The 11,285-nt window shown below is 38.5% G+C and overlaps 1 protein-coding gene and 1 long non-coding RNA gene across 2 annotated transcripts in view; one reads left to right on the forward strand and one right to left on the reverse strand.

Moving 5' to 3' along the window:
• LOC107684631 (zinc finger E-box-binding homeobox 2-like) overlaps positions 1-11,285 on the forward strand; it is a 77,472-nt gene that overhangs the window by 8,412 nt on the left and 57,775 nt on the right. The gene's annotated exons all lie outside the window — the stretch shown is intronic.
• LOC107684630 (uncharacterized) lies at positions 9,352-10,228 on the reverse strand. The gene is made up of 3 exons (XR_001633876.1): positions 10,063-10,228; positions 9,789-9,857; positions 9,352-9,711 (listed from the first exon to the last, which is right to left on the reverse strand). It is a non-coding gene; the product is annotated as an uncharacterized LOC107684630 (long non-coding RNA).

Raw genomic sequence — 11,285 nt, forward strand, 5'->3', positions numbered from 1 at the left:
AATAAATGCAGCTTTGGTGAGCAGAAGAGACTTCTTTAAAAAACATAAAAAAATTGTACTGACCCCAAACTTTTTAAAAGCAGAGACTTTCTTTTTCTTTCTTTCTTTTTCTTTCTTTCTTTTTCTTTCTTTCTTTCTTTCTTTCTTTCTTTCTTTCTTTCTTTCTTTCTTTCTTTCTTTCTTTCTTTCTTTCTTTCTTTCTTTCTTTCTTTCTTTCTTTCTTTCTTTCTTTCTTTCTTTCTTTCTTTCTTTCTTTCTTTTTGCAGTAAATAGTTTCAGTTAAATTTATAGGCATAATTAGCTTAATTTAAATATAATAAAATTCTATAGTCCTTAAGTAGATGCATGAAACAGTGGGAAATGTGCAGTGGTAAGTCTTTTTATTTTAATTTATTGAATTCTTGGATTTCAATTTTGCAACTTTGTAAAATCAAATCTTTCTTTCTTTCTTTCTTTCTTTCTTTCTTTCTTTCTTTTTGCAGTAAATAGTTTCAGTTAAATTTATAGGCATAATTAGCTTAATTTAAATATAATAAAATTCTATAGTCCTTAAGTAGATGCATGAAACAGTGGGAAATGTGCAGTGGTAAGTCTTTTTATTTTAATTTATTGAATTCTTGGATTTCAATTTTGCAACTTTGTAAAATCAAAAGACAGAACAGATTATTGGATTGAGTTATAGGCTTCAATAGCAATACTTTTAGTGTGTTAGTGTGTGTGCGTGCGTGTGTGCGTGCGTGCGTGTGTGTGTGTGTGTGTGTGTGTGTGTGTGTGTGTGTGAATATTTTCTATTTCATCAGTCTTGACAAAACATTTTTCTACAGTCACAATACTATTTCAGATCAAAAGCTGCATCAGCTCCACACACACACACACACACACACACACACACACACACAGACAGAGAGAAAGAGAGAGAGTGTTTAACTGTGATAGAGCTTAACTTTGTGAAAGGCATTACAGCAGTGAGCTTCTGTTAGGTCGCTTTGGCCAAATGAAAGATGAAAAGGTTTGTGTTTAACATGGAAATATTGCGCAGTTATTTTCTGGAATATTCTTCAGTGCAGCTTTAGAGAGCACAGAAAAGTCCTGAAGTGCTGGAAGTTTTAGTGAATATCTGCTCCAGTTCTGTCTCTGCCACACTACAAAGCCCAAATACTCGGCAAGTTCATCACAAAAATGCCTCAAATCCCGCAAGAGGAATAAAGAGGAGAGAGAGAGAGAGAGAGAGAGAGAGAGAGAGAGACGCCTTTGTGTGCAGCTTTATTACACTTGTATTCATCTCTCACATGCACACATACTGAGAGGAGTGTGTTTCTCAACCTGTCTCTCAGGTGCAGCTCGCCTGAACGTTAACCACTTTAAGAGTCACATTACTCCTGAGCATAGCTGGTGTCTAAAGCTCAGATGCAGAGCATGTGTCCGTGTTTATCACAGTGACATTAATGAAAGCCACCCTCTCCAATTAAATCCCAACGAACACAGCCAGAATCTCCTGCAAAGCCAGTGATGTTTTCAGACAGCAGATCCACTCCGGCACACACAGAGTTAACCAAATTAAACAATTGGCAAACAGATAAAGTCAGTCAGACTTTTTTTTTCCCCATGCAAAACAATTACTAAATTACAGTACATAAAAACTGTTCTCTGACGGTATTTATGCAATCAACATAACCAAGAAACAAAACAATTTAATGTGGAAAAATCATCATTCATCTGCATTATAATTGCCGCTTTTCCTCATGTACACGGCGGTTAATTAAAATTGTGATTAAATCCATCTCTGCCGCCTAAGATGTCTTTCCCGAAACAGGTGGTACGGAATTTAAAAGTGAAGAGAAAAGCGTAATTAGCATTGGAAATTGAGAAATTGCCTGCAAGAATCGGTGTTAATTTCATTCTCTGATGAGGTGATTTATAACGGCGGCTCAGCCGAGACTCATCCGCACCTTTCCCAGCATGCACTGTGAATGTGTTTGCTAAATATTTGAAGTGTTTTAAGGCAGAGAGCTGATGGCTTCAAACCCGGAGCTCGTCTCTTCTGACACGCGTTTTCAAACGTGGAGTTAACAGCCAATCAAGAGAATGTTTATCTGCCGTCTACAGCGAGGAGACAATAATAATGCCACCACGCTTTCTAAGACATCTAGATCCAGCAGCGGTGGATTCTGGCCTGTCTGGGAACAGAAGGACACACACTGATAGACTTACATCTGAACTCTCTCCGCTCTAATTACTCAAGCACTCGTCAGATGGAAATGCTGATTACAGAGAGATTTATATCGCTGCTCCGAGAGCTTCATCCAGTTGGTTACTTGAGCTACTGAGTCTGATCTTGTTGAGCAGAAAGCATTTGGACACTTAAAATGTCATTGTATTAGATAACAAAACATCAAAATGTATACTTGCGTACTTAATCAACTGATGTTTTCATGCTTTTCTTTACAGTAAATGATGCTTGCTTTTCTACACTGAAAAAAAAAATTCACTCAGAGATTACTAGTAAAATTCACAAATAATTACGAGAAAATGACAAGTAACATTGAATTAAACGTAGTATGTTCTTATAAAACTTACTCAATCTTGGTTTTAGCAACTAAAAATTATTTTTTTACAGTGTATACTGAAAAATAATGTTCACTCAAAATGTGGTTGTAAATTTGACAATTAATTATAACGCATTCAATTAAATGTGACATTTTGAGGTAGAAAGGCTGAAATAGTATTTTCTTGTAAAATATACTTCAATCATTTTTGTTTTGTTTATCTTTTTTTTAAGTGTATCTAATACAATGACATCAAGTGACTGAATACTTTTTGGAGTCACTGTAAATCATTGTATATAATGCTTGTATGTTTATGAAGGGATATATACTCACGTGGACACTTATTTTGTGTGTGAAATGTGTATTTTCATTGGTTATACAAAATGCAAAATGTGTGAGCGGAAAGAAAACACAACACTGACACACTTTAGCATTTTCATTCTTTAATTTCTCGCTCAGAGAGCTTCCTAAAACACACACACACACACACTCAGTTTACGCCGTGTTTCTCGGCCACAGAAGTGCCCAACATTCGCAGCAGTGTGACAAATTGTTGCTGCTTTTCTGCGGGTGTCAGGGTGTGTTTGTAGTGCCGTGTGTTTGCTGTGTTCTGACATCCAAGGTGCTGCTTGTGTTCATCATGTCAAATGTAGCCCACACACAGCTCCTTATCTCCAAAGACCCCAAACACAGCGGACACACACACACACACACACACACACATGCTTCCCAGAATTTCCCTTTATTATGATTTCTTCCTATTCCTCTTGGAGTCACTCGACTGCTTGGGTTGTGTGTGATCTGACAGGTATTCCAGAGCGTAGTGACCCTTTACGAGCCCCAACATACTGCAGCTGTCACACACACACACACACACACACACACACACACACACGTTCTGAATGGGTTTTGTGTAACTGAGCTAGATGAATGTCTTTCTCTTTAGTTTTGAGTTGATTTGGAGTAGCACATGAGCCTTGTGTTCTGCATGTGAAGGTGAATGTTTGCATTTTGTAACACACACACACACACACACACACACACACACACGTTCTGAATGGGTTTTGTGTAACTGAGCTAGATGAATGTCTTTCTCTTTAGTTTTGAGTTGATTTGGAGTAGCACATGAGCCTTGTGTTCTGCATGTGAAGGTGAATGTTTGCATTTTGTAATTATTTTTACAATATTTGTAGATTTGTTCTATCACTGAGATTGCAGGAATGTTTTATTTTATTGCACAGGTAACAATTATCCAGACCCTGAATTGGTTTCATCCATAAATCCTTTCTCATTAATTGATTTTTTTTTTTTAATACAGCACAGATTCTAAAGTACCAATCTTTAATATTTTGACTATTTATGATTTATAATTTTTGTTTTTACAAGGTATTGTTTAGTAGGTGTTATTATTATGGCTGCCAATGAAAACATATAGATCGCATTTTCCTAAAATGCACATTGCTTCTTTAATTTCATAGATCTGATTTGCTTGGTTCTTTCTGTGATTTCATTTTGCAAACATAATAAGTTATTGGTGACATACGTACACAACTGTTTGAAAGTTTGGAGCCAATAAGATTTTTTTATAGAAATTAATACATTTATTCAGCAAGGATGCGTTAAATTGATGAAAAGTGACAGTAAAAAAATGTATAATGTTACAAAATATTTCTATTTCAAATAAATGCTGTTCTTTTGAATTTTCTGTTCATCTGTGGATCCTGAAAAATAAAATGTATCACGGTTTCCACAAAAATATTGGGCAGCACGACTGTGTTCAACATTGATAATAATCAGAAATGTTTCTTGAGCAGCAAATGATATTATAATGATTTCTGAAGATCATGTGACACTGAAGACTGGAGTAATGATGCTGAAAATACAGCTGCGCATCACAGAAATAAATTACAGTTTAACAGATATTCACATAGAAAACAGTAATTTTAAATTGTAATAATATTTCATAATTTTACTGTTTTTTACTGTAATTTTGATCATATATATACAGCCTTGGTGAGCAGAAGAAGCGTTCAAACCCAAAATTGTATAGAGCCCAAACTTTTGAATGGGTGTGCATGCGTTATGAGGCTTTTTCACGTTTGTTTAAGAATGTCCTAACAGATTTCTTGCAAGAGTGTGTGTAGAACTTTCTGAATTTGTAGAATTCTGATTTTAATTTGCTTTCCGCAGGCCCAGATTCTGTGTGGGTCTGAATATCAACAAACATGCACTACAGAGCCCAAACAAAGAGTAGAGTCGCACCGAGCATGTGACGCTGTAAAACAACTAGTGTTGAGTTCATTTTCTGGGCATTTTTCAAACATAGCAGATGTAGGTGAGCATAATTCATCCTAATCCTGCATGAGCTCCTGCTCAGTTTGTGATAGACAGACGCCTTGAAGTGTGTGTCTGTAGAGAGAGAGGGAGGCGGGTACGGGCGAGTATTGCTGGATTTCACAGGTAACTGGATTACGTGGGCACATAATTGATCCATTTGGGGGGAAAATGACAGAGCTCTAAGCTTTAGAAATGGAGTTTATGAAACAGGCATTCGTAAATTCAAAGGAATCAATATGTCAATTTTATTACATCTTCAGGGCAGATGAGTTTTAACAGAGCGCTGTCTTATTTTCCATGTGTGTGTTTCACACTACAGGTCCTGGGTGGCTGTTCTGTTTGATGTCGGTGTTTTATTGCATACGAGAGCGGCTCGTTCCGCCCAGTTTGACCGTCTGCAGAAGTGCTGCCAGAAAAAGATGCTGGCGAGAGAACGATCTCTATACGACGGAGCCTTTTAGTGCGTCGAGAAAAGACAATAAAGCATTCCTCGCTCATCAAGCCATCCATTCATAATGCAGGAAAGTGGAGTAAGAGCATTTCTGCATTTTCATCAGCAAATTATTCACATTTCATTTTACACCGTCATGCAGCCCAACTCGGTTTTATTACTCAGCCAAGCTTCTGCTCTAATTTAAATGAATTATGCAGGCGAAAACTGATGCAAACAGACAGAAATGCAACGCTCGCTGCGGTTTTGCTTTTGTGTTGTCGAATTAAAACACAGCATGTGAGAAAGCAGGACCCTAAACCCTGAAGAAGAAGAAGAGCAGGTGGTAAAAAGAGAGACATGCAATTACTCGGCCTGATTTGCTGGCACTTGTCGAGCACTATTATACTAGTTCATTTTCCAGCAAATAAATAAGCAGAAGTTGGTGATGCTTGCATTTTTAATTCTGCGTTCTCTTGCTCGTTCACTGACTGACATCTGCTATCAATACTCGGCAGATGTGCGCGAGGTACGCCCGATTATTCGTCCCTCGCCCGCAGAACGGATGATACGCACAGGCACGCATGTATATGTATGCAGCTGCTGAATTAATTAGATATGTTAGCGTGTCTTCTCATTCACAGATAAACGAGGAGGGCAGGTGAGCGGATTCTCGCAGGAGACACTCTTTCTTCAGCGGTCACACCGCTCGCTCGTCTCCTGTCAGCACACCTTCAAACCTGAGATAATGAGAGCAGATATTTGAGGCCTGAAACGCTTCTGATCTGCGGCATCAAAACACACAAAGAGTCGGATCTGGATCGTATCGCCGAAGATCAGATCTGGCGGCTTTTGTGACGGTGGTATTTCACGTCGAATTGTTTGCTATCTGTTTTCAGATAGCCATCAGTCGCTGCTTTCCGCTCTTTCAGATGGCACAGAGACCTTATCGTGGATTCTTCTCTAGAAACGAACACATCACATGCTGCGAGACGAGTCTCTTACAGTCTTGGAAGTTTGTCAAGAGTCCAAGGCCCGTAGAAAACAAGCATCGCACATGAAATCACTGTAATATCTCAGGTGTTGAGTTGCTTTCTTGACAAAAAGTCTCCTGTGATGTCAGATGTGTGTTCTGCAGAGATCCAAAAGGGTCTCAATATTAATGCTCAGATTTGCAGAAATCTCGATATGAAACATTTCTCATCAATGATCGGAGCTGCAACACTTATTAAACACTTAAACCATTAGGATTTACTTGTGAAACTCAGAAATCACTAGTAAGTTGCACAAGTAATCATAAAGAAACGGCAAGTTACACATTGTGAAAGACTGAAATAGTATTTCTTGTAAAATGTATTCCAGTAATCTGTTTTATTTACAACTTTGCAGAAATCATTTACAGTGTATGCGTTCTCCTCAGATGTTTTTTTCTTGTAATGTCAGACGTCTTCTGCAGAGATTCAAAAGAGTCTCAATTTGTGCTCAGATTTGTCTGAAATCTCAATATCAACTCAAACATCTTTCATCAAAGATTTAAGCTGCGGCATTGAATAAAATAATTGGTGTAGGATTTACTTTGAAACTTCTCTCAAAAATTGCTATTCAATTTCACAAATAATTACAAAGAAATGGCAAGAGATATAAACGTGTGAAAACTTGTAAAACTTACTCCAATAATCAGTTTTATTTACAACTAAAAATCAATAAAAAACAAACAAAAAACATTTTTTACAGTGTATCCATGTTCATTTTAAAACTCTGTTACTGTATGACAACTAGTGACTCATTTGTGTCTATTTTTATGTCTCTTAAAAACCTTGATGCTTAGATGAAGCATAACTTACACCATCAAAGGGAAACCTCTGGGCGATAACATGCACCTCTGGGGGCGGATGGTAAAGTGTGTGTGTGTGTGTGTGTGTGTGTGTGTGTGTGTGTGTGTGTGTGTTTAGACACTGTTGGTCTAGTGTGTGTGTGTGTGTGTTTAGACACTGTTGGTCTAGTGTGTGTGTGTGTGTGTTTAGACACTGTTGGTCTAGTGTGTGTGTGTGTGTGTTTAGACACTGTTGGTCTAGTGTGTGTGTGTGTGTGTTTAGACACTGTTGGTCTAGTGTGTGTGTGTGTGTGTTTAGACACTGTTGGTCTAGTGTGTGTGTGTGTGTGTTTAGACATGTGTGTGTGTGTGTGTGTGTGTGAGTGTGTGTTTAGACACTGTTGGTCTAGTGTGTGTAGGCTGGTCTGTGTTCTACTGTACGCTTGCGAGTCGTCAGTAACACGTTGTACAAATGAAACGCTTTTTTTTCACATGGACCAGAATGAAGTGTGTCTTCCCCTCCCTCCCGTCTGTTGACTCGTTTCAATAGCTGCATGTCTCTCACACATTGGTGTGTCTCCTGCTTGCGTCACGATGAGTGTGTGTGCAGATACAGGCAAAAAACAAACAAACAAAAAAAAACAAAGCACTTTAAGGAACTGAATTCATAGAGTATTTTTGTCAAGTGGCAATACTGATTGTTGTGTAGTTGCTTTGCATTATCTAAATGAGTGCAAACCAGTGGAAACTTAGTATCATTAGTATACTATGATAGTTTTTGTTAATATTTAGAATTGTTATATTTTATTTTTATTTAAAGTTTTTGTCTTTTTTATTAGTTTTTAATATTTTTAAACATGTCTATAGGTTTAAGTTGTAGGCTGTTTTTTTTAGTTTATTTTGTTTTAGTTATTTTAGTACTAAACTAAAATGAGAAATGTTGCCTTGCTAACTAGCGGACATATTTAATTTAATTTAATTTATTTTAATTTTATTTAATTTTATTTAATTTTTTATATTATTTTAGTTTAGTTTAGTTTAGTTTAGTTTAGTTTAGTTTAGTTAAACAAATATTGCCCTGGCAACTAGCTGAAATTGTATTTTTATTTTATTTTCAAGTAAAGTTAAAATGTTTTGTTATGGTTTTCGTTTAATTTTAGTTAACAATAATAACCCTGATGCAAACTATAAACATGATTACATCACATGCGCTGTGTAGAATAAGCCAGTTGAGATTATAGTGTGTGTGTGTGTGTGTGTGCATTGTAATTGTGTCTCAGGGTGGAGATGCTGTTGACCTCAGATATGGGTTAAATGCAGATTGAATGAGAATCAGGCAGTGATAATTATGGTGGAGTGGCCAGGGGTCAGTCGAGCAAAAGAGCCTGCAGCGAGACGCTCTCCTCCTGCTCTCTGTCTGTCTCTCTCTCTGTCTGTCTGTCTGTCTGCTGACCCGCTCTATCTACACAACTAAACACTGCTTTAGGTAAAACTACCTTTATCTACCTTTACTCAAATCATGTGTGTTGTTGAGGAGAGTTTGCAGATACTTTGCCAAGTGATCAGACGCACCATTTTCACCTGCAGGATCATAAAACATAAAAAAATCCCACAGATGCACATTGAAGGAGAGACCCGAGCCATATAGAGACCAGAAGAAATCACGCCAGACAGGAAGAAAACACCCTTGCAACTATCCAAAACACCATAGCAACCACTTAGCAATGCCCTAGTAACCACCCAGAACATCCTAGCAACCACTTACTGTAGCAACACTGTGACAATCACCCAGATCACTCAAGTGTCATAGTATTGAGTTGTGTGCAGGCTAGAATCACGCCCATGTTAAAGTCTAGTTAGAAACAGACTTTCTCTCTCTGGATCAGAGTTTTAATGTCCGTCAGTGTTTATTTCACATCTTAAATGTCATCTGGCTGTGAGATCTCTCTGTGAGCGTTTACAAAGGATATATAGATAACACCAAATTAATCAATACCCTCTTTCTCTCTCTTTCTCTGGCACTGCGGATCGGCCGTGGATCCGTCCTCTTCAAATCAACAGCAGGTAAGCTGATTTTAATATTTATCAGCTTCCTTTGTATGCACACAAACACAATGCAGGTGCAGCGGAGCTCACGAGTTTGTCCTGTAATTTTGAACACACAGTGGATAAAAGCTTTCGGCAAATGCATGAATGTAAATGCATGACAGTTATAGTGATATCCACACACACAGGTTGTGTTTTTATACGTGCGTGTCTGTATTCGGCCGTGTCGAATACCTCACACTTAATTACTATTTATTGGAAGTCCATTTACATTTACATTACATTTACACTCCGTCTGCGCAGCGCGAATGAGCGAATCGAGTGAAATCCGTCTCAGGTGGCAGATCCTGACAGGAGAGAGAGACCCTTTTCTCTGTGAAGTCTCGGATCGCTCCGCTCTTTGGGAACGCGACCAACTTTACCTGAAAGCCAGAAGAGATCCTCAGAAATAAGGCAGCTTTGTTTGAGAATCCTGCTCAATTTGTGCTCCGTTTGTAGCGATGAGGGGTGAACAGCCCTCGAGAGGCACATCTGAACACCTGGGAGAGAGACAGACAGTTCTTTTTAATTACACAGATTGTCGCTGTGCTCGCAATCCCAGATTATTGACTGTTACCTGTACGGACTGACATGTGGGATCAATTGTAATTTGCTTTAGCGTTTCTTCAGATGTGGCTCGAGGATTCTTGAACACACACATGCACACAAACGGTTCAGATCATAAGCAAGATGACCCTGCAGCTCTCCGAGAGAGAAGTTTGGCCCCGTGCCCATCACACACACACACACACACACACACACACATACAGAGGTTTTTAGCGAGGTGCAGAAGATGAAGCGTTGATGATATGATTTGAAACATCCTGGCTCTTAGCATCACTTAAATCTACCTCGCAAGAACAAACTGGAGTCTTTAAATTATTCCTTTTCATCTGCACGCAAACAGCCATAAAGTGATGAAATCTGCGGATCCCAGAAGCTTTTGCTCTTAAAGTCTAAAGCACGGCCCAAATCTGCTTTAATGAAACCGTTGTTTGTTTGTTTGCTGAGATAGAAAACCTGAGAGAAAGAGAGAGAAATAGAGAGAAAGAGAGCGCTCCTGTGGCCCCTGCAAGAAAAATAAAGTAGTTGACACAGTGTCTCGATCATCTTTACTACCCGCTGGAAGAATTAATATTTAAACATTCTAATAATGCGGCTTGCCTTGCATGCATTTTTAAGCAAAGCAACAATATTTTTCACCTGGGGTAACACAATGATTTTTCATCCTGCTGAGTGCAATTTCCCTTTCTAATGCGTCTGTGGAGCTTCCACCATTGGGCAGGCCGACTTTCCTCTTTATTATTTCCCACTGAAAGAGAAAAAAATATTCATAGAGGTAAATATATTGAAATTAATTTTCGTGTCCATGAGCAAAGAAGAGCTCAGGCCGCCGTTTCTCCCTCCAAAGCGGTGTAATGATTGGAAAAATCCTTCTGCATTATGGGAGAAAGGGTGCGGAAAAATCTAAATATACATGCGCTGAAATCGTCTGCTATTTGAATATCCATAAAGCCGAAAATCTAGCGATTTCCTTCAAAACATCATCAGTTTTTTTCTTTCTTTATTTTCCCCACAATCGCTCCTGACAACTGGGGTGTCAAAAAAAAAGGATTTTGTTTGAATAAATGCATATCACCTGGAGCGCAACGTTCGTCTGGTTTTCTCTTTCGCTCTCTTTTGCCTTAAAGGTTTTTAAAAAGCCACTAAATAGGTGGCACGCCTGCAACTCAATCACACATCCCAACAAACAAACAGAAAAGAAAAGACGTGTAGAAATGAGTATAGATATTCCCGGTGGAGTCGAGCGGAAAGGATGCGTGCGGAGATCTGCTGTGTGTCACGGAAAATGGATTCCTGAAGCCTGAAGCCTTTGTAATTGATCACGAAAATTAATTGTTGAGTTGTGTGGGCAAATTGAACGACATAAATAAGAGTTATGGTCACCTCTTCTGTTTATGTGTAGGTGTATAGTTGAAATAGAAAGAGGCTGTGTGTGTGTGTTAGAGATTGTGTGTGTGTGTGTGTGTGTGTGTGTGTGTGTGTGTGTGTGTGTGTGCGTGTGTGTGAGTGG

This window comes from Sinocyclocheilus anshuiensis, unplaced genomic scaffold (assembly GCF_001515605.1).
Source record: "Sinocyclocheilus anshuiensis isolate Anshui unplaced genomic scaffold, SAMN03320099.WGS_v1.1 scaffold2319, whole genome shotgun sequence".
NCBI lineage: Eukaryota > Metazoa > Chordata > Actinopteri > Cypriniformes > Cyprinidae > Sinocyclocheilus > Sinocyclocheilus anshuiensis.